The following is a 24,357-nucleotide window of genomic DNA, read 5'->3' as shown; positions in this document are numbered from 1 at the left end:
TCTTGTATTTTATGTTGTTGGCTCAACTAGACTAAGTTGGTGAGCTTTGTTCCATTCCGGGGTATAGATAGATAATCATCTTATTTTCTGGGTAATAGTAATAGCTCAGTAATGTAGAGTAATCAACTGTCTTCAATCCAGAAACAAATACACAACATTTAAGTTCAAGGTATTCACTTGGTAACTAAAAGTCTAAAGAAACATTCATCTTCGTTTCCTATGAGGATGGATAAAGTCTTTTTACTTCTTCAAGCAAATGTCACTTCAGTAGTTTTAGGGTGATTCATATTTGTAGATTTGGAAATGAATTTTGTAAGAATTTGCATTGGAGGTATTATAATGAAAAAGAACACATGCATAGTCAGTCCAGAAAAAGTGGATTCTATATTTTTCAATGGAATAATAGATGTTAAGATAATGTACTAAACAAACAAACAAAAAAACCCCGACCTTTTAATTTTGGTTGAAGATTTAATAAAATAGGGAAATTAAATCTAAAATGGAAATGATTCAAACATTTTCATTTAGGCAGTTAGTATGGAAGGGATCATAGGTACTTTTGGATTTTTGAGATTGGGTCAAGGAAAAGTTAAAAAAAAAAGCCATCCTTTCAGAAGGCTGAAAAGAAAAAATAAATGAACATATTATTCTGCAGTAATTACCCTCACAGAAGATGGTTTGTCAATATACGGCTGACGGAGGTTTTAAAGCACCCAAATCCAGTCAAGGATTGGACTGCAAAAGGACACTGGACCTCAATGAATAGCATCATATCCAGCTGACACAGCCTTTGCCATCTTGGCTGAAGACCTCCCTTTATGAGAATGGTTGTATCAGACAGTTGTCATTTGTCGACAGTACCCACTAAGAGCCAGCTTACCCTGCTTTGATTTTATGGTCACTGGGCAATCTTTTAACTAACTTGCCTTCCTTTGTAGACTATAGTGGTGGGAATGTGCTGACCCCAAAACATCGATCTTTTTGGCATGTGTATCTGTCAGTTTCATTGGTATTCTTGTGTTTAGCTGGTTGCCTTAGCCCGATCGCTTCTGGGAGCATTAACAGACTCAGATTTCTGGACCTATGATATTAAGAACTAGACCCAGACCCTAAAGTTGGTGATTTCAAAAGGAAGTACTATGCCATGAGACATATCCTCTGCAGCCAGGTGGCTTCTTTCATGATGGATCAATGGCAGAGGCAGGAATAACCACTGTCTTTCCTGACACCTGGCATGTGTTCTACATACTATCCCACTTGTTATTTCTTAGAAAATGCATGTCTAGTTACCATTATTTGGGGCATATATCTTTTCAAGAAAGTATGAATTGCTACTCTGAATTTTCCATTTTTCTTTTTCCAGATCCCTCACCTTGGAGATGGTATGGTTGTGTCATCAATATCTTTGAAAATGCGATTAAAGGGATTGCTTTCTTGCCTTCTGCAGTTTTCAGGCCTTTCTCCAAATCCTATTAGTTCATTCAGTATGGTTGTAGTGGAAATTGAAGTTTGCCTATTGATGTAAGGATCTTTATCTCATTCAGTTTATACAGATTTTAAATATCATCAGAAATATTGTGTAGAAGTTGGATTTTTAAAAATTCACGGGTGTGTACCTGGAAATGGTGTTAGAACAAAGCTATTTTATGATAGCTTTGTTCAACCAAAAAAAGTACAAGTGTAAAAATAAATAGATTTCTGTGTAAATTTTAAGTCCTTGATTCAAAATTACATAATGTGCATATTATTTTATTTATGAAGCTTTGTGGTATCATTTAAAGTTAGCTTTAATTCTTCAATATTATTTATACTTCTGTCTGAACCAGTATTTACACTTAGAACTCTATATAATTACTTGTATCTCAACTCATTAAGAAAGTTTAAAATTGGATAGTCTGCTTAGGAAATATTGCTTTAACAGAGAAAATATAGTGTGGTGAGAGTAAAATTATTAATGATGGCATTAATATGAAAATAAACTTGAGGATATTAATTATGGATGATAAATGGTGACCAATGAAATGATTTTAGCTGCAACGGACAATTTGTGGAGTAAGCATAGAATGCTGTTAAGATAACCTCTCTCCAATTACACTGAAGTGTATAAAGGAATTTACTCTGTGCTTAACTCCCAAATGGTCCTAAGTATATGCTAGGAAAAAATCATGAATTTTAAAAACACTTCTGTGTCAATGGGCAATCCTGCTATTGATCAAATAATAAAGCAATGCAATTTAGTTCTACTTAAAAAATAATATATATACATATAAAAATAACATATATACAACATCGACAAATAAAACAACCCCTCCCCAATTAGAAAAAAGTAAATAAATTTAGCAAATTTTAAAATGGAGTGTTCCTTAAATAAAGCAAATCACTATCTCAGCCAATGAGGAGGTCTCATTTCCACCCATGAGATAAGCATTACAGAACATTATAGACTCTGTTACATTTTGAGGACATGTCTAAAGGGGCTCTTCTGCCACCAGCGATTCCTAACAGGCATCCTTACCTCTCTGGTCAACATTATCTTTCCCACTTAGTTTGTTAGATTCAACTGAATTATAAATAAAAAATGCCGAGTAACCATCAGTGTTCTAAACACCATTGTTCACAAGGGACTGTTGGTAACATTGCAATACTCAACAATGGGGTTATTTCATTTTAATCTGCAGCTGTTCAAATAAAAGGGATTTACAACAACAGCTTTTCAAAAATTCTGTAATAAGTGTACCAATGCTTACACTGCTTATATTTCCATATAATTTGAATAACAGTATCGTTTAAAACAGATGTCAGCTTCTTTGAATATAATCATATGTGGTTGTCAGCACTATGCACCCATAGATTTACATTTAAGTAACCCAGGATGAGGTTCTCTGCCCGTGTCACCTGTCTCATTGGTGCATTCTTTCCCTTATTTAAACCTTGCCCATGAAAACAGTGTTTCTGTTTTCATCAAAGCAAGCCAAATACATTCAATAAACTTATTATAATAACTGTTTCCTCAAAAAAGTGAAAACAAGGTGATATAAATTCACTCTATTTGGATTTCAATCCAGCTTTCTTCGATTTTGTATAATACTCACATTGATTTTTCTATGAGGAGGGTGGAACCAGAAGTGCTTTTAACTCTGTCTGTGCTGGGAACATTTTGATGTTTGTATCACTAAGACTTAGGGTCTTTAATGATAGACACTGCTGGGGAGAGACCAGGGTTACACTGCAGTAGTCGAAACACTTGTCCTTTGCCAAAAATGTTGTCTGTGCTCACATAAGTAGCAGGGAGGGGAGATTCTCATCCAGCCTTTGGGTTCTACTCTAATTCCATGCAGTCAGCTGAGCAAGTATGCCAAGATAGTCTCTTGATGTGTGCCTGTTGTCACAGAAATACATCACAACTCTATAAAGTCTTTAGCATAAACATGTTAAATGGGATGAAAAAAGTGCAGAACTTCAATAGATCTGATTTAAATGTTCTCTCTATACTGATGCCTTCTGCTTCCTTCTTTTTCTCTTTGCCCCAAATCTTTTTCTTAATTGATTAGAGCATAGAACCCAGTTTTCGTGTGTCTACTTGTAAATTTCTATGATCATGGTTCCCAAATCAAAAATTGCATTAGCAAAGGGTTTTATATTTCTCTCTTCATTACCAACACTAAATTATGCTTGTAACCAAAGGACCAGTCTCACCTGAAAAACAAAACAGTTTTAAGTTGTCCATTTATGGTAGTCAACAACAAACCAAAAAATCATTTTGGAAATTATTATTGTTAATCATGTTAAATTACTGCCTTTCTTGCTGGACTCAACAAACTAATACTTACTTTGTACTAACAGCTATTATTTGCACACTAGAATTTTTACACAAGACTCCTCCATGAAAGAAAATTACATTTAAAAGTCAGAAAATATGGTCTTCGATTGCCAGCTACTTTTAAATAAAAGCCAAAGCAAATGATTTAATAACTTTCTCTCCAAACCCGCAACAACGCTTTGTGAAAGCCTAACGCTAACCAGTAAGACTGTAAGTTCCATGAGGGCAGGGACTTCTTTTGCTCCTGTTTCCTACTCAGTCTCAAGCAGCTAGAACTGGATCAGTGAACATTTGTTCTTGCCACTTGAAAAGAGTATTCTTTTATTTTGAAATGGTATCCGCAGTCGGGTGTGTAGCAAAGTCGAGAGCGGGAAAGGGGCATCAGAGACGAGGTTGCAAAATCGGAAGGAGCAGAAGGACGGAGAGGATTCCAGAGGCGAGAGAGAACAGTTGGAAGGTGAACCCTCAGAGCTGGGATGAGGCAGGGATGAGCGCCCCGGGACACCACTGCGCGGGTGGGGAGGGGCCAGGCAGGAAGTAGCCAAGATTTGGGGGACTCCTTCCCGGGGAGCAAAAAGGGGAAAGACGTACTCGAAGAGAAAGCCGCAGCCACCTCCCTCCCACGTGAAAGCCCGAGCGGCCGCCCCGCGTCCACTGCGCTCCCGGGGGAGCGGAACCCGGAGCGAGGCAGGTGCGGCGGGAGCATGCGCGCGGGGCCGACAGGGGAGGCTCCCGCGCCCCCACCCCGCGCGTGCACCCTCGCGCCCCTCCCGCCGGGCACCGCGGGGCCAGCGGCGCCGCAGCCTGGGCCGGCCGAGCCTCGCCGCTCCGGCTCGCGCCCCGCCGGCCTGTCGCCGAGTCGGCGTTGCGGGCGGCCCGGCTCTGCTCGGGGTAAGGAGGACGCCGCCGCCCGAGCCGCGTGGTCGGGGCACCGCGTGAGCGCCCACGGCCGCGACCGCCAGGGATGGCCCCGGGCCCCGCGCCCAACCGAGGGGCGTGCGCGTCGCCCGCGGCGAGGCCGGGCCGGGCCAGGGGGCGGTGGCGGTTAGGAGTCGCCTCCGCCTGGCGCTGGTTCTTTCTCTTTCTCTTTCGCCGCCGGGCGCGCGCCGGGCTCCCCGCGCGAGGCGCTGCCCCACTTGTCGCCCACTTCGGACGGGCGTGGCGTGGCCGCACCGTCCCGCTCCCGGCCGCCCGGGCCACCGGGGCCGGGGGTGTCGGCGCGGTTACCTGGGCTGACAGGCGCCCGCTCAGCCCAGGGCCCAGGGACGAGGGGCCGGGGGTGGGGGGGGGGGGGGACTCCAGGCGGTCCCAAGCCTGCCTCAGGCCACCGGGCGCCCGGCGGTGGGCGTTTGGCTTTTGTTTTCTCTCCAGTCGGGCGTCCTCGGTCTCCCCGTTCTCCGCTGACAACTGTCGTGTGTGCCCGGACTTGGCTGCGGCCGAGACCCCCGCGGGCGCTTCCTCACTCCACCCCCTTTTCGTCCCCGGTCCTGCTCTCTAAGTTCTGCCCAGCCTCGGGCTGGAGCGGAGGAAGTGCGCGCTGGGGGACGTCTAGCCAATATGTGGCGGTTTAACCAGCTCTGCCCCCGCCCCCCCTCCCCAAGCCCGGAACTGCGCCGGGGCGCGCTGGCCGAGTCTCCCTCGCCCTCTCCGCGGAGGTGGGCCAGGGGGAGGCTAGCGGACCCGCGTACACCTGGGCCCGCGCCGCAGTTACCTGCGGGATTGGTGTAACAAGCCTTTTCCCCAGGTGGGAGAATTCCAGGGGGTTTGTGCCCTGCCTTTTATATCCTGTAGTCATTGATTAAAGTCCACAGGATGTACCTTATTTTGTATATGCCTTTATCCACTTAGAGGGAGAGTCTTAATCTGTCCATGCCTGGAGGAGGAAACTAAAAGGAAGGTCTGGACATTGTTATTGTTGAGACTCCTGCGTGTGATAGCACCATGGGGTCAGTCTGGTCACTACTACCTTCCTGTTGGGGTGTTTCCATGGCCCACCACTCACACTTAAGAGTTATTTGGTCACCATGACCAAAGTGGCATTGTCTCCTGGACCCCACTGTCGGAGCTGTTCTAGCAGTTGCTCAGGACAGCCTCCAGTTTCAGTCCTTTTCTTAAATAAGTGTAGTGGGATCTCCTGGTGTTTTCTAGTCCCCTTAACTCAGAAAAGGTTAAAGTGGCAAACAGATGGAGTTTGTTCTTGATGCGTGATACTAGACTTTGAATGCATTTAGCTCCTCGCAAGAGGCTAAATATGCCAACTTCGGTTTCTTCTCATGGTACCCTAGACTCGGGAGAAAGGGTTTTGAGAGAGGAGAGATTTCAGGAGCATCCAAGTAGGTTGGATTCTATTATACCCACATGGGGTGTAACTGTTAAGTAGGAAAGATGAGCTTAAAACTGCTATGCTCTCAGATTGTGAGGTGCATTGGTGAGTTTGTATTGGAGGTAGCCCTTGACTTTGGAATTCTTTATCCAGCGCTTTTTGGGACAATATTGGTCTACCTCTATGATGAGGTCTCAATCTGTTTTCTGAGAAAGGATCTTGGCGGGAGGGTGATCTGGTGAAGACAGAATTAAGGAAAACTAATGAACTGTCTTAACTTATTACCTTAAGGAGAAGTGTGTTTTCAAGTTCATCGTAAGAATGTTTCATTGCAATACTGTGTGATTTGTATCTTAAATTGCATTTCTAATTCATCTTAACTTTCCTTAAAAAATTTCAATTGTCATTTGCACAATAAACCATTTACTATGTAATTTACTATGTATGTTCATACATTTGTATGACATACCACTAGAAGCTTGAGCTTTTAATGTGTTGGGAGATCAAACTTGCAAACCAAATGTTTGTGAACAAAATGATATGCAGAAACTAATAAATAGGATTTGAGACTAAAACAGTCTAAACTAACATGCTGTTGGTCTAAAACAGATAGTGGTCAGGGGATCTGGCAAGAAGAGGGTCTTGGGGTCTGGAGTGACCAGAAAAGAACACAGAGAGAGTTGGGCTTTGGGCTGAGTCTTCAGGAATGGTTCTTCCACAGATTGACAAGGCGAAAGCTGAAGAGATTGGCGGCCTAGGAAGGAGAAGGGAGTTTCATGCCTCAAAGGAATGATTATGATTTGTTTAGGACTAAGAGAAATTATTGGCAGTGTCCACACTGGGAAATGTGGTTGTGTGTGCTCTTCCCACCAGCCCCTACCGGCCCAAACTAGGAACCTTTTATTCTTTATGATCCAGTGTAATTCTTCCTCTGCGAAGGAGTCCCCGATTTTCACACTAGACTTCCGTTCTTTGACTTATACTTTTCCTGGTTCACCTGTAAGTGCAGATGTAAAAACAGTTTTTTTTTTTTTTTCTGATGGCCCGGGCTTTAGATTTTGCCATTTTCTGTTTATTTATTTTTAAAAATTGAGATATAATTGATATATTAGTTTCAGGTGTATGGCATGATGATTTGATATATGTATAGATTGTGAAATGATTATCACAGTAATTTTAGTTAACATCCATCACCACAGTTACAACTTTTTTTGGTGATGAGAACTTTTAAGATCTGTTGTCTTAGCAACTTTCAGATATACAATCCAGTATTATTAACTATAGTCACCATCAATGATAGTCATCAAAAACAGTTTTATATGTTTTTCACAATTTAGCTTCTGTTTTTAAGTAACACATTTTCTGTAAGGATATGAACAGGTCCTTAGTTCTCTCTTTTTTTTTTTTTTTAAGATTTTTATTTATTTATTTGACAGAGAGAGAGACAGCCAGCGAGAGAGGGAACACAAGCAGGGGGAGTGGGAGAGGAAGAAGCAGGCTCATAGCGGAGGAGCCTGATGTGGGGCTCCATTCCATAACGCCGGGATCACGCCCTGAGCCGAAGGCAGACACTTAACCGCTGTGCCACCCAGGCGCCCCCTTAGTTCTCTTTTTATTCAGAATATTTTTGCACTGTAGTTCTAGCCTTTTAACTTAAGTGATAATAACCCTTCAGGGCCCAGCATGGTCCTTGACAAGTGGTTAAGTGCATAGTCAACAGATATTTGTAGGGCTGAATAGGGATTCAGTGTGAGCAGGCAGCTGCTGAGGCATGGGGTGATGAAAGCAGCAGTCAGGAACATCATTCTGATGGTGAAGGAAGATTTGTAGATGGAAAGCTCTGGAGTTCTTACTGTGAAGAAGAGGGAGACCTGAAGCCACGGGGAGAAGGCTGTATGGGAAGCACCAGGCCACCCAGTCAGACCAAGGAAGCAGCCAGCCTCTCTGCCCCCACCCCATTCCTTCACATGTGTCTTTGGTTCCCCTTCTCTAGAGCTGAAGAAGAGTTTGAAAATCACAATTAGATAAGTGTTCATTGTTTCTATCAACACTTTTAATTTGGAAAGAGTGCTGCTGTTGAAATGGGGAAATCAGCAAGAGAGCCAGGTAGGTGGTTTGGGAGCAGGGTGGAGCAGCAGATAAGTTCAGTTTTTTTTAAATTAAATTTAATTTAATTTTTTAAAGATTTTATTTATTTAGAGAGAGAGCACAGGGGGAGAGTGAGAGGGAGAAGCAGACTCCCTGCTGAGCAGAGAGTCCGACACGGGACTCGATCCCAGTACCCCAAGATCATCACCCAAGCCGAAGGCAGACGCTTAACCAACCAAGCCACCCAGGCGCCCCTAAGTTCAGTTTTTAAAATACTGAATTGAAAGAGATACTGAAGTGGTGAGTTTGGAGAGAGGAACTCTGATGTTAGGCCAGGAGAAAGCCAGCTAGGAAATAATTCTGCTGGAATGGGGATGACAGTTAAAAGCATGAGACAGGGTGAATAAATTATCACAGTGTGGGGAGAGCAGGTCCAGTGACTGTGGGCTACACCCAGTGATGGTGTCAGTGAGAGATGATGGTCAGAGGGAGGAGGAAAACCAGGCATCACAGGAACAGGGAAGCCAATGGAGGAGGTTCTACAGGAAACTCCGTGTTAAGTCTCATCTGTTTCTGATGAAAAACCGAACTGAAAAGGTATGGTTGAACTTGGCTGGCAAGAGGTGATCTCAGTGGTAAGGCTTCATTCAGTGTGAGCCATTGGTAGTATTTGCTCTCTGTTTTAAGAATGTAGATGTCCCCCTTTATTTTGAATAGTGTTTTGTAGTTTACAAAGCATTTCTACCTTGTAGTACTGGTAAACATATTTTGAACATAGTTTATTATAGGAACATACCTCCAAGTGAAAACTATTTAGATTCATTAAAAAAACCAATGGACTGTTCACATACTCTTACAGCAAGTAGTATAGATACTATCTTGTATTTCAGCAAAATAAAAGGAAAAACAATGAATTAGAACATACTCGGGAGAAATGGAACTCTTCAGTTCATTCACACATGTAATACTATCTTTAGTCTAAACATTTGCGCTCCCTTTTCCTTTTAGAATAGTGCCTTAGAAGAATTTATCCCTGTTTTATTTTGCAAATACAAAAAAAGTTTTCCACAGTAGCGATGGAAAAAATGAAACATTTACCCTGATCCCGTCAGTTGCCCCTGCTCTGCTCCCCTGGTCTGTGTGTGCTTTTTGGGGAAGATGTCACTGCAGTAGGGCCCCTAGTCAGCATCACTTGCTGAACTTTTCGTCATTTTGTATTGATTTCAGCTCATGTGTGAAGCGTTCTCTTAATGAAGCTAGCCATTGTAGAGAATGCTTATACATCCTTTCTGAAGATGGGTCTTAAATGATGAAAGTGTGGTCGCTGCCACAATTAATAATTGATTGATAAATTGTTTGGAAAGTATCAGGTGTGGGATGTAGGCAATGGAGCAGAAGTGCATGCATCTTTCTTTGTTGCCGTGACTGGCTAGAGAGAACAACATTTAACTAGAAGGACAGATGGACGGTACAATACTTTCATACACTGTGCTTTGGTGTGTAAGCTATTATGATAGCTTTTAGGATTATGATAGCTTTTTAGATTAAATCGTTGTTGCCCTATTCGCTGTCCTTTTGAGGGAGGGATGAACTAAAGAACTCAAATGGGGGCAAGGCATTTTTGCTAGTATCCACTTTGTGTCAGTTGCACGCTATGTGTATGGGGATGGCTGATACTACATAACACCTGTCTTCTTGGACTGTATCGTCAAGTGAGGGACAGATGTTAAGTAACCTCCTAAAGAAGTGTATAAGGACAAACTTTCAAGTGTAGTGTGAGAAATTCCAACAGGAGTGCCTAATATGGGTTTGTGGGTCACAAATTTCTCTCTAAGGATGAGTAGCCACTAGCCAGGGGGAAGTGGGGCAAAAAGAAATATCAGGCAGAGGAAAGCACATTTGTGAAGCCCCCCAAGGGGGAAAGAACTCATGCTCTGGAGGATGGGAGAGCAAGGGAGAGGTGCCGACTGGGTGGGAGAGCAGCTAGTGGGGTTGTTGAGGCCAGAGCATGTCGAGGCCCCCTCCTGCCCATGGAGGCCATGCTGAGAATCATGCGTTCTATTTTTCTTGCCATGGGAAGGCTTTGCAGAGTCTGAGCAGAGCGTGGCATGATCTGCTTTATATCCAGTGAGGCCCACTCTGGCTGCCATCTACAGAATATTGTGCACGTGGCGAGAGCAATTAGGATACCATTGCAGGTGTCCGGGTGGGAGTCCTGGTGCTTGGGCCAGGCAGGTAGGGGCAGAGATGGGTAGAAATGGAAGGACTTCAGGAATATTTTGATGGAAGAATTTATAAAATTGCTGATAGATTAAAGGGTAAGGAAAAGTAATCCAAGATTATTCTTCTGATCTTTAGCATGAGAAACTGGGTGAATTTCAACAGATGGGGAAGACTGGTAAGAAGCAGACTTGGCAGCTTTGCTTTGACCATTTTTCCAGTGAAAGACCTACTGGATGTAAAGTATTTTTAGGGAGATAACTGGATGTCACTGTGATATGTGTTATTTATTCAGCACTGTGCTGGACACATGGTTTTGGAGTTTAGCAAATGTGGGCTTTCTTTTCCCTCTGTGGCTGTAGGCTTTTTGTATTCTGCTTCGCTCACAGCAGACCTAATGGACCTCCTGAATTTGAATAGCCAGTCTGTCTGCAAATGGGCACACGCATCCAAATAGGTGTAGTCTCAGAGCCTGCCGGCAAGCAGCTTTCCTGGTAACATTTTCACTCCTGACCAAGGAGGTCTAAAATTACTGGATGCACCACATGGACCATTTATTACTCAATTTCCTTCTACCATGGGGTCCCAATACTGGTCCTGTCACTGGGAGACTCTCCAAGGCCCTGAACGTTGTCTGGTTTTGCAACTACAAGCCATTGCTTACCTTCATGGTTCCTTCTCTTGTGAGTACATCAGACTTAAAGATGAGAAATTTTTGAGTGACATTTTAAAAATTGCTTTTGGTCATTATTACTATTGTTGTGATTTTTTTCTAAAGAAAAGCCACGGAGCAGATGATAGACATGATTCTAGGCCTGTATAAATGGATCCGGGTTAACACTGATGCCAGTTCAAGGCTCAGTTCACAGAGGAGTGTATATTCTGCTCTTACCTTTGATTTCCTAGATCTCTCCATGCACAAGAAACTGGGTGAACTTCAGGAGACGGGGAAGACTGGTGAGAAGCAGACCTGGGAGCTTTGCTGTGACCATTTTTCTAGTGAAAGACCTACTGGGTATAGGCTGTTTTTAGGAAGACAGCCTGATGCAGGTTGTGTTAGGTCTCGTGTATACTGACTTGGCTCTCTTTGGGAAATGGAGTTAAGACCTAAATCTGGGGTCACCAATTTGAACATGGAAAGGGGCTAGCAGGTAAGGGAACTGAATGACACAGACAGATAGAAGAAAATTCACAAAGCGCTCTTGATTTCACTTCTGTTTTCTCAGCTTTGAAAACTGGGCATAGGTACTTGTCTACTCTAGGAAGTTCTTTAAGTACAGGGACAGTGGGAAGTGAGAAAAATCCCCTCTGTGCTGTGGAAACACTAGGGAGAAGTCTTATATGGTCTTGAAGGGGTAACTATTATTTAAAAAAAAAACAAAAACAAACCAACAACAACAACAGAAAAAACCTCAGATTGGAAATCTGCATTTTTAAAAATGTGAAACCTTCCTATTTAAAAATACTGGCTCACACCTTTTAGGACACTCCTAAGATAGACGATGTATTTGCAGACCAGATGCAGTTGTGGGCTGCCTTTTTACAACCTCTGACTTGTGGGGTCAGCTCTGTGATTAGCTGATGTACTTCCCATTTAATCATCTTGTCTTTCTTACTTATCATGAATGCTTTTCTTATTTACCAAGATGGAGAATATCAGAAACTATGCCAGCTTTTTGGTGCCCCGATTCCTGCCCATTTAAGTCTGCCTTGATTAAATCTGGGCACGAGGAATGGGCCCTGGGCCGGGCCCTGACTCAGTAAGGCACGCACTTGTGCAGGGGGCTAGAATTCTCCAAATTTGGGTAGACTTTTTAAAGTTTCAGTCATGTTTCTGTGTAATTTTTTCATACATCTCCATTGTTAAAGTATATCTTTTCCACCAATTGTCTGTTTGTGTAACCTACTGACACTACTTTCTGTGATTGGAAGGGGGCAGGTCTGCTCTCTCTTACGCACTTTTACCCATTTGTACCTGCCTTTCTTGTGGCTGTGAATTTTCCTGCTCCAAGAAGTATCCAGTTCTCCCTGAAAGTGGATCATCCCCATCCTCCCTGTGCTTTCCTCCACAATGTACTATTGTCTGCTCTTTCATTCTGAAGGGTGGAGCCTTACTTTTCTGTGTTTCCCAGGGAACTTTTTGGATTCAGTTCACCACGTCTTTCTAAAACCTAGCAATTTCCTAACACATGTCAGAGACCAGTAAATAAAAGTTGAATGATTTTGAGTCAATTAATGACAGGCTCATTCACGAAAGAAGTTCCACAAAATCGTTAGCATTTTGGGATTCTGTTTGAGTAACTAGCTAAGACTTAGAGTTTGATTGAAAATGTAAGCACTGACCTTTCAGCCACTATTTTATTATTATTATTATGGTCACATATCAAAGGGAATGTAAAAGTTCTTCTCTTTTTGCTTTATGGCAAAGAATATTCTTTAATTCCCTATCATTATACCCTTTAGCCCTGGTGCTAGACATCATCAAGGTGAATTATTACAGATGCCGGGATAGCACTTCCAAATCTATATTTTATGCACTCAATTTCTGAGGATGGTTAGAACAAAGATTTTTTTCTCCTTTCTCTTCTAAAACTGTGAGCTTGCTGTGATTTTATTTCAAGAAGATATGTGGCTGTTTCTCCGGCAGCCAAACACATCAAGTTGGGCTTAGAATAAGAATTGTTAGGGCTAATAGACCAAGAGTTTGAGAAGCCTTGACCAGCACAGGAGAACATCTTTTTGCTCAGTTCACTTGGAAAAATCCAAAGCTTATAGGTGATTTTCAAGTTGATAGACTTCTGCATAGGACCACGAGTGTATTTCATTTGTTTTGTTAATTGAAGGCGACAGATATTTGGTACTTTTTAGAAAGATAATAGGTAAGTCACATTGCTGGATTCTGCACCCCATGTAAATTAGCAGCTGTCAGTTGGCTGTGGAGACCCTGCGTGCAGTCCGGACGTGTCCTCACTTCAGGCTGCCACCTTTGTGTTTTGTGTGGTTGAAGATGCTCTGCCATTTTACTGCAGTCCGTCATTAGTAATCGTTAGGGCCACTGTATTCTTCTGCTGTGAGGACAAGGAGAATATCATTGGCAGTCTTTGCAGAGCTGGCTGGCATCTGTGGCCACAACAAACGATTCCCATTGCTGGGGGGTAAATGGTGAGGAAAAGGAAGCTGTGGAGGGCACAGTTACGCAGTAATCACCAGTGCAGTGCACAGAGTGTAAGGCTAGTACGCATGGTTTTAAATTAGGCTTGTGTCCAAAGAAGTTGTCTTTCAAGTTTTTAGAAGTTTCAGCTCAGAGTAGCTGTAGCTTTATCATAAGAAGATGTTTCTGCTGTTCCACATTTAACAATTTAGATTCAGCATTTTTTTTTTTTAATTTTAGGGGGTTTGGAAGTAGTCTAATTCAGATTTTTCTCAGTCCCTACTACGAGCAGATGCCTTTCCTGTCCTGAGGTGGCTGTCCAGCGCACCGCGGGGTGCATAGCAGCAGCGTCCCTGGCCTCTACCTGCCATGTGTCGGTAGCACCTCCTCCCACTTAGTTGTGACAACCAGAAATGTCTTGTGACATTTCCAAAGGTCCCCCGAGGAGAGGACAGAGAGGACAGAATCACCCCCGGCTGAGAACCACTTATCCAGTTCAGCCCGTTTTGTAGATGACAAGTCAGAGGTCCAGTTGTATTAAGCAGCGTGCCCAAGGTCAAAAGTCACTATGTGAGAACGTGAATTAAAAAACAAATGATCTAACTCGAAGGGACTTCTTATCAATTCAAAACTCATTTTTCTCTTGTAAAAAACTAGTTCTTATGACGGTCCCTGTTGATTCTGTCTCGCCACGACTAACCAAATACAGCTGCCACCTCTGTTAATCACACTGGGGCAAAGACATAAATTATTAGTAGTCCTTCAGAAGCTAAAACAGGTTGTAAAGTAATTGAAATTTTACCACATTGATACGTAATGTATAAAATCACTAGGTTTTGAGCTCTGTCTTCTTCTGGCTTTATGTTCTTTACCCACTGCATAAATTTCTGGTAATAACAAGGATAAAAAATCTTGTCACTTAAATTTCTAATCCAAGCCCCTTATTGCAGAGAGGCAAACATGAAAGCCCAGTCAAAGGCCCGATTTACTCAGGTTCATCCTCCTGAGTAATGGCCGAGTTGGAAACTGGACTTGGCCTTCCTGAGCTCAGGCTGTTTGCTATTATAGCAAAACTTTTGTTTTCATAGCCAGGCTTTGCAGTAAAGTTGTGTTCAGTAGCTTGGCAAATCTTATTCTGGAGTAATAATTAATCCTTTCTGTGCTTGCACGGTTGGGAATTATGAAGCCAGTAATAGAAATATCTGCTAAGTAAGAGGACCCCTCATTCATTCCATAAATGTTTATTCAGTGTCTGCTTTGGCCAAGGATGTGCTAGGCTGCAGAGTGTAAGGGACACGAGAAGGACTCAGATGTTAAGATACTGGCCCTGCCCCCAGGAAACTCACAAGCAGAGACCCATTCAAATCCGAGGCACTCTGTATCACATGAGAGAAGATGCACTGATTTATTCATGTATTTATTCATTTAACTGCATTTCTGAGTACTTGCTGCATGCCAGGCCAATGCCTGGCACTGGGTGCTCTGTCCTTTTAGTCTAGGAAATGCCCAGCATAAGACTGAGAGGGGACGGTGTCTGCTGATGAGTGGGCCCTCAGGCTCTACAAGAGAGGCAGGAAAAATCTCAGTGCCTATGCTGACAAGGGAGTGACCTCACTTCTAAAAGTTAGTGAGAGTGAGAATATCTTTGTCAGGTCCATAGCTGACAAGCATTATTGTTCTACTCCACAGATGGTGCATAGAAGCTGACTGTGGAAGGTCACACAGTGGCAGGGCTGAGTTACCTTCCTGCCAGTTCTAGTCATTGTCAGCTAGATCACATAGCACTCCCTCCAGAGACCAGGTGTAACAGAAGGAAGAAAAAGTCCAAGGTTTTAATCAACCCCTTGTAGGGATGACTGATGTCTTCAGGGTTGTGTTATTTCTGTATTGTTTTTTTGGCTACTGTTGGCATATGGCACAAAACAAGAAAGAGTTCAGTTTTTGGAAATTGAAAAATCTCCTCATCTTTGAATGTTCTCATTGAACGTTATATCACAAGCGAAGATAATAAATTCGCCAATATATACACTTCTGCATGAGCATTACAAAAGTTCTCCACGTTTTTCCCAGGCTAAGTCACTAAAAAAGCCAGTCAAAGCCAAAAATGAAAAAAAAAAGTAGTTTATAAATTATTTTGAAAGATGATTTAATTCACTCACCTTCTTTAAATTATTCTGATTTTTACCTAATCCACTTCAAAGTTTCCATAATGAATATTCTTATGACTAAACAGAGGCACAGTTCCCTTTTATATACCTACTTAAGATCACACTTTCTTACAGGCAATGAGGGTCTTTCTTCTGAGACTAACAGTGAGGAAATGATTATTTATTTATTTATTTTTAAACTGTTTTTTTTTTTGTTTATTTGAGAGAGAGAGAGAGAGAGAGAGAGACAGCATGCACAGCAGGGAAGTACTGAGGGAGAGAATACCAAACAGACTCCCTACTGAGCACGGAGTCCAATTGGGGGCCCATTCTTAGGACCCTGAGATCATGACCTGAGCTGAAATCAAGAGTTAGATGCCAACCAACTGAGCCACCCAGGCGACTCAAAAGTGACAAGATCTTTAAAGAGGGAAAAGCAAGTTGAGTTTTTTTTTTTAATTTCTTTCTGTTCCCAGAGTTTGCACTCACTCCCACTCCTGGCCAGGCATAAAATAAAAGCTTAAGTGAATGGCTGAGGCTGTACCTTTCACCAGTATTCCTTTTTCCCTTGTTTGTTGAACTTGATAGAGGAAGAACCAAGGTTTATGAATGTTTTGGGGTCAGGGGTTTCAAATTTACCAACCCTTTGATAACATATATTTGTAACATTCCTCTTAGTATGTTGAAATGAAATTATTAGGTAAATAATTTACCTGCACATACTTTCAAAAAAGTCAATATAATGTCCTTACATAATAAAATGGGAGAAATAAATGGAAGGTAATTTGTAATTAAATGATATGCCAAATGTTTGAACATGATTAGTCTAGAAAATAAAATGAAGTACTTGGATGGCTTGTGTTATATGTAAATTCACCAATAAAAATGCTGACGGTTGTGAGGGGGCACGTGGCACAGTCAGTTAAGCCTCCAGCTCTTGGTTACAGCTCAGGTTGTGATCTCTGGGTCCTGAAATTGAGCCCTGTGTTGGGCTCTACGCTCAGCGGGGAGTCTGCTTGAGATTCTCTCTCCCTCTTCCCTGCCCCTCCCTGCTGCACTCTCTCTCTCTCATATAAATCTTTAAAAAAATGCTGACATGGGGATTGTACAGGGAAGGGGAGTCTTTGAGCCACGCTGTGCTTAAGAGCATCATCTTCTGAAATGGCGAAAATATTTGCCAAAGTTCTGCTTGAAACAAAATAAAACCTTTCCTCAATTTACACAGAGTTGCGTTCCTGGAAAGGCAGGACATATTAAAACCATTGCAACAAATACTTTCTGAATATATGATTATGCTCTATGTTTAGAGAAACATAAGTAGGTTTTGCATATATGTGAATGTCAAGGGAGAGATTCTCACCTTTTAAAAGTGAGTGCTTTTGCAGTTCTTTCTTTTTCTTTTTCTTTCTCTTTTCTTTTCTTTTCTTTTCTTTTCTTTTCTTTTCTTTTCTTTCTTTCTTTCTTTCTTTCTTTCTTTCTTTCTTTCTTTCTTTCTTTCTTTCTTTCTTTCTTTCTTTCTTTCCTTTCTTTCATTCTTTCTTGGAATTGAGAAAGGAAATTAGTTTTAGTATATGAGGTTTACCTGTGTGTGGTTAGGCTCTAAGAGTCCTATATGCAAACTGTTTGTTCTACTCATTTGTACCTTATCTACATTTTATAAGCTGCCTTCTTGCCCATGCAGTCGTTGCTCTGGGTATGCTTTGAGGTTTGGGGGAGGAGGGGGTGGGGTTAGAGTCCAGCATATTTCTCACAGTTTGAATATGATGTAAGAAGCCACAACAGGGACTTAAATCTCTACGAAGTAATATTTTAATGGTGTTTGACATCTAGTCAAAATTCTGAGAATGAAATATAATATATAAAATGATTATACAGTGATATCTATAAATAGTGCTTGTAAGGATCCAAAGTTAATATGTACCATGTACTCATACACACTGAAACACCTCCACACTCATGCTCACATTGGATGATTTTGGGCTTACTGGTTTTTTTCTTTTTTTATGGGGGGTAATTGTTGATTTGGTGATCTCTCCTGTCCACGAGACATATAAAGGCATATTCACCTACATTCAGTTTGCTCTCCACTGTATAATTAGAATCAGATATAGTGTAAGATTGTATTGAAAGGGTGGTGCATGTGATCTTATGAGGTCTTTTTCTAATGATAACAAACTAGAGGTGAGAGCAGGCTAACTCATCTGGTAATCTACAAATTAAAATTGTGTCTTGGTCTGACAGTGCAAATGGGGGCACATTGTAAGTATTAGCTTCTGACACTCAACAGCGAGGACGAGGACAGCGTGGGAATCTGAGGGGGTGGCTTTGTGGGTTTGGCCTCTTTCACTGTCTGCACTGAGGATACTGTTCAAAGCCTATTACCTCTCTGAACCTGTCTGTTCTCAGGAGATGAGTATTGATTTGGGGGTGAGCATTAAGCCATTTTCTTGATTATTGCCTGTATGTGCAGAGCTTTTGTTGAGCTTCCCAAGTAGTTCACAAAAATCAGACCCACAGGTTTTATAGTCAGGCTTCTTTGATATCATCTCTGGCCTTTCTTTCTTTCCTTTTTTTTTTTTTTTTTTTTTTGCCTCTTGTTTTACTCTATATCTAGAGGCCAAGAGTAGAAACACCCGGGCAGCATGCATCCAATGGTTTGTCAATTAATATGGATTTACAGCTAGACCAGATGTATAGGAGGCAGACAAAATTGTCATAATAAATTGTTTAAGATTCACTGAGTTTTGGAAGGTTTATGATAGTTTAAGTTTTGGTAGACAATGTGAAAGAATGTGAAAGGTCATGAGGCAGAACATCTTAGGTTAATTTCTCCCCACATTTATTTTTAGCATGACATAAGGTGTCTTTTAAAAGTTTGTTTTGTATTTCTGTACCTTTTTATACTTTTAGAATATATCTATATGAATTTCACTTATTACTGTTTTTAAACGTGTGCTGATATTACTACATAGTGATTTCTCAAGGTCTAGTTATTAGTGGCAGTACACTCCTAGGCAAAGTATTTAAGATCCCTGTCTTTGTCTTTATTTAAAAAATTTTGTTCATTTATTTAAAAGATTTTATTTATTTGAGAGAGAGAGAGAGAGAGAAAGTGGGAAGAGGGACAGAGGGAGAAGCAGACTCCCTGCTGAGCAGGGAGCCCATTGCGTGACTCGATCCCAGGACCCTGGGATCATGACCTGAGCCAAAGGCAGATGCTTAACCGACTGAGCCACCCAGGCGTTCCTAAAAATTTTTAACTGAATAAAAACATTGTTTTGCAGGGCATCAGCTACTCAGAATTTCTGTAATAGAAGTAATGGTTTTATGACGAAACTAAAATGATTAGTATCCTGAATATCTCAATGTGTCATATAAAGAAAATTCGTATGAAAAGTCTTAAGATAGGTTGAATAAAATTTACTCTGTTAATTTCCCATTAGCTCTGTGACCTAAGAGAGTTAGAATTTGTTACTTCCTAAGATGTAAGTATAGCGGAACTTGATGTTCTGCTAGCTTTTGAGAAGATGGCAGCTGCTGTGCTTTCTTTGCTGAATTATATTCAGTCAGTTGAGGTAAAAATGAATTGGAAATAAATGGTTATGGCTGAGGATTAATGTGCAGTAAAAAACCCCTTAGAACAAATCCGCTTATACAGTTAGGTGGCACTGTTTCCTTTTTCTTTTGAAAGATTTGACTAAGTGTAATTAAAATATAAAGAGGTTTCATGTGGCCTTCTTTAGATCTAGCCAGATTAAAAACAAATAGGAAAAGTAAATTAGAAACCAGTTTGAGGTGAAGATCCAGCCCCTATCTGTTATTGAAATGTATCTTCCAACCCGTAGTCAGAAAGCAAAGGGTTTTTCAGGGCTGCTGAGCAAACTTTGGGGTGCTGTCTAGGGTTGCTCAGGGCAGTCTTTAAGGGCCACGTGAACCACTTAAGGAGGTGAGGTGGCCCTGGGTTTAAGACAGGCGGGAGTCGTGGGCTCGCCGGGCACTGGTGCCCTTGGGGAGTTTGAGTTCTTTCTTGCCAGGCCTGATGTTTTATTTGCTTGTTTGTTTGTTTCAAAGTCAGAAATCTGGTGATGTGAAATGTGTGTGTAATTTCCATTCTATTGTAGAACCATCTCTCCCTTTTCTGGCCTCCAAACTCCTAACACCTGGGGTCTGAAGCAGAGGTTCCTAGCTTTGGGGCTGTTTATATATCAGTGAAACTATATGTTAGCTTAAGAGAGCTGCTGATTTTTTATTTTTCACAAAGAGACAAAAATCAAACCAGCTACCACATATATAACATCCTATCAGGAAGGTTACAGTAACAACAAAAATGTAGGAGAAAAGTCATCTCAGAACACTGCATTTTTTGTTCCAGGCAAGGACAGGTGACAGTTTTTACAAAACTGACATAGCAGAAGAAAGGGAGTTATGAAACTTTACAGATGTGAAAAGTTTTAATATTTTAAAAATGATTTTTATGATGTCACACTATGGTATTGTTCCATATCAATATTTTTATATGGATTTTTCAGTTTGGGCTCTTTGAGTGATATTTGAAATAAAGACGGATGTCCGCTTGTTCTGGCAACTTAAAAACAATTACACATAGTCATGGACAGAAAGGGGCAAGAGTTAACATTGGTTTGCTCAGCTTGTTTTTATTGGCATAATGTAGGATGTTGCCGGTTTTAGTAGTTTTTGAAGTAAAGTACTGGGTTTACCTGCTGTTTTTAATGCTTGTCTCCCAGTCTCTTGGCTGTGCCATGTTGAGAGATGTGGAATGCGTTATTTTGGATTTCCCTGTTGATGAGGCCCGGGCATGATGGGCGTCCTCTGTCCGGCTCTCATCTGTCCTGCCTCCTGATGGCTTCTCTCCTCCCCTTCTTTGTTGTCTCTGCTCATCTGAATTTCATCTCAGTCTGATTGGCTTAGCTGCTCATGCTTATTCAGCATTTTTGGTTCAGCTTCTCAGAATTCCTAAACATCCATTTTTACACTTAAAATGTTTATGCATTGATTGAGTAAACAAATGTTTGAAAATGCCCCCCCCCAGCTCTGACTCCTTGCTCAGCCTTTTATAGCCCTGTGAACTTATTTACCGTACCTCAGCTTTCTCAGCTGTAAAATGGGAATGACAATAGTGTTGTAGGAAGATGAAATGACTCTCTAAACATAAACCATTTAGAACGTAGTAGTGGATAGCTATTGTTCAGTAACCGTCAGGGACTCATTGTCAGTTGTTATAAACACTTAGTTTAATAGTGCCTCAAATGGGGGAAATATATAGTTACACACTGCAGAATTATATGTTAATTCCCCAAAAGAGTAAGTAATACATGCTGAGAAATGCATTCTTTTCTTAGGGAAGGTCACTGCTGGCCTTCATCAGTCGCAGGAGTAGTTTTCTGCTTGAAAACCGGATGCTTCCTTGTTAGTTGGCTGCAGCATGGTACGGAATCCGCACCTTGTTTGCAGAGAGCAGCGGGGCCTCTTCTGGGTGGGACGAGAGCGGCCAATAAGGCAAGTGGATGGTGGCAGATGAGGTGCCCAGTGTCCAGGCTGCAGAACCGGCAGCTCCATTCCGCTACTAGGTGACACCTTGCACTCAGGACCTTGCTGTGAGACTCCGTGTGCCGACATCCGGGTCCAGCCTCACGCAGTCAGGGATTCCTCTGGAGGCTTGTGGCAGGCCTCACCGGTTTGCAGGATGGGCTCCCTGAGGCTTTGTAATAGCGAGTGGCTGCATAGCAATTGTTGACAAATTGTGTGGATGATATGAAAAGAATTGTGTAATCTTAGAAAGGGAGGCTCCGTTTGAATCTTCATTTGGGAGATACTTTCTCATTACGAAACACTTAAATACCAAAAATTCAGTTTCAGAATGTGAGCCATCTTCATTTACTGTAGTAAGATCAAAATTGCATTCTGGTTTCTTAATTCATATGGATTGGGTTGGTTTTTTTTTTTTTTTAACCCAGAGGGGGGAAAAACATTGATTAATATGTATTGTGAATATGGCAGTTTTAGTACTAGAAGAACTTGGATTCAAGTCTTGGTCTTGCTCACTACTTATTATAAGACTTTGGGAAAGAAGTAATTTTATAATGCTATTTCCTTTTCTGCTTCTTTATTGAAGATAATATCCTTGGGGGTTAAATTATAAAAATAATCAAAAGGAAAACTGAATATGGAATACCCATGTGATATGGTAATGTATTTAGCTGTTGTGGAGCACAGATGACCGTCACGTCTCGACTTTTACTGTGTTTAATTATGATTTACTTCTCCCCAAGTGAAAGTTACCTCCGCTTTTCGAGTGTTGCTACCACTCATGATATTTTTTGAGATCCATGATTGAAATTAATGCACCAAACATATTGCAGTGCACATTTTTAGCACTGAGAACAGTAAATTGGGTATTTAGGCACACATGTCACAAGTTTTGTGTCAGACACATTATTTTATTAATACTATACTTGTTAAAATAAAGAGAAATTTCCCTGACTCTGGGCTGAGTTGACCTTTTTGCATTATGTACATCTTCACCGTACACACATTTCCTTCTTCCCTCTTCTGTGTCAGTAAGGGTAGGACAAGTATTTTGGTCATCTTTGCCAAAAGAAACCAGAAAAATATTTGGTGAAATGTGTGGAAAGCAGAATATGATGAATAGGAATAAGACAGATGGTCAGCTAAACTAGTGTCATATACTGTTGGTGCGTGCATTATCATTTTTTATTACCGAAGTAGCAGTTCATATATATTTTATATAAAGTAATGCAACAGATAGGAAGGAAAGGAATCTACATGTATGTCAGAGTCTTGAGAACAGTTTCGTAAAGAATGAGCTACATCCTTGCATGTATTGAAGAGAGTATAAAATTTATTTTCATGAGGTTACATTTGCAAATGATCTTTCCCTGCATCTCATCTATGTGCATTAAACAATTTTTAAAATGTTGAAATATAGGAGAATTGAAGCTAGTTTATTCCTAATGGTAAGGTGGGATCTCTCATTCTGTCTTTATGCTTTTGGTTTTTTTTTTCTTTCACTAGATTTACAAAGTTAATGGATTAGGTACATATAGTGGCATTATTTCAAATAGAATCATTCAATATGGGGTATGGTACCTAGTTTCTTTATTCCACAAGTAATTATTGGGGGCTGGTGTGTATCAGGCACTGTTGTAGGCATTTGGGTGCATCAGTACACAAAACAGGCCAAGATACTTTGTGGAGCTTACATCAATGTGGGGGGAAGGCCGTCAGTAACTGATGAGCACAGTAAATAGGTAAATTATTTAGAATTTTAGAAGCTGACAAATATAATGGAAAATAACAAGTAATGCAGGGTAAGAAGTACTGGGAGTGCTGGCTAGTCAGATACAGGCGTCCATGAGGAGAGATTGCAGCAAAGTGGGTGATATGTGGGCAAGAGTTCCAGAGAGAGGGAGCAGCTAGAGGAATGGCCCAGAGGCCCGAGGGACAGTTTGGAGAGTGTTGTGAATGGGGGAGTAGTAGGTGATGAGGTCGGAGAAGAGAGGTTGGGGGTGAGGGAGGAGAGGTGAGACCTTGTGGGGACTTGGTGTTTGTGCTGACATGGGGAACCCTCAGAGGGCTTGGGCGGAGGATTGACGTGGATGGATGTGTGCTTTAGGACCATCACTCTGGCTGTGGAGTGGAGAAGAGCGCTGAGGGATACCTGCTGGGGAGGCTCCTATAAACGAGGTGGGAGACAGTGTAGCTCTCACTAGGGTGGTCGCAATATACACGGTGAGAAGTGGCTATGTATCGTGAAGGTAGAGCCAAGGGGATTTCCTGACTGAGTGGGTGTGGATGTGAGAGCAATCCATCATGGCCCCAGGCTTTTTGGCTTAAGCAACTGGCATGAGGATGTTGCCACCTGAGATGAAGTCTTGGGTGGGCAGACAATTGTTGTGAGAGTAACATAGGCTAGCACGCATGAAGCTCATAGACCAGGGTCTGCTCAGGGTAGGTCCTCAGTAAATGTTAGGGTCTGTCATTAGCATTAATAGTAAGTTGTAATTGAGTGCTTGTACTTTGTTTTTTCAAGATGTTTTGTTTTTGTTTTTGTTTTTGTTTTTGTTTTTATCTACTCCCAGTGTATCTTCTTAATGCTCCCAACGAAAAGTAGGTGATACAGAATAGAGTCACCGGGCCTGTACTCAAAGGACAGCAGTCAGGTGACCTGGGCTCACTTTTGCCCAATTGCTAATTTCCAGTTTAGGGCAAGTCATGTACCTCTCTAGCCCCACCAGTATCATGAGAGAGTAGACAGAAAAGTAGGTTGCATATCTAAAAAGTTAGCATATATAATGCACATAATGTATGATTATATTTGGTTGTTCGATTTAGCAAAAATAAATATGATATATGGTAGGCTCTATAGGGGTTTTATTTTATTTTTAACATTTTTATTTTTTAGTGAAATGATACGCTATATGACACATGGAAGAATTTAAAAAATGTAATAAACAATAGCTTCATGCCCCACTCCCCTATCCCTAGCTCTCCCATTCCCTAGAGGAAACCTCTTTTGTTTTAAATGTTTTTTCTGGTTGCTTCCCCCCTTGTTTCCTTCTCCCCTCCT

General features: G+C 41.6%; 1 protein-coding gene across 4 annotated transcripts in view; it reads left to right on the top strand.

Annotated features, from left to right (window-relative positions):
* The first annotated feature begins 4,188 nt into the window (after positions 1-4,188).
* L3MBTL4 (L3MBTL histone methyl-lysine binding protein 4) overlaps positions 4,189-24,357 on the top strand; it is a 416,634-nt gene continuing 396,465 nt past the window's right edge. For 2 of the 4 annotated variants that reach the window (XM_026496009.4, XM_026496008.3), the window contains exon 1: positions 4,189-4,277. The gene's annotated coding sequence lies outside the window, so the exon portion shown is untranslated. Of the gene's footprint in view, positions 4,278-4,601; positions 4,712-24,357 lie in introns of those variants that run through there. The other 2 variants (XM_026496010.4, XM_048218435.2) reach the window with 2 other exon arrangements.

This window comes from Ursus arctos, unplaced genomic scaffold (assembly GCF_023065955.2).
Source record: "Ursus arctos isolate Adak ecotype North America unplaced genomic scaffold, UrsArc2.0 scaffold_17, whole genome shotgun sequence".
Classification (NCBI taxonomy): Eukaryota; Metazoa; Chordata; class Mammalia; order Carnivora; family Ursidae; genus Ursus; species Ursus arctos.
The sequence above is the reverse complement of the archived record's forward strand: the minus strand, read 5'-3'. Positions and strand labels throughout refer to the sequence as shown.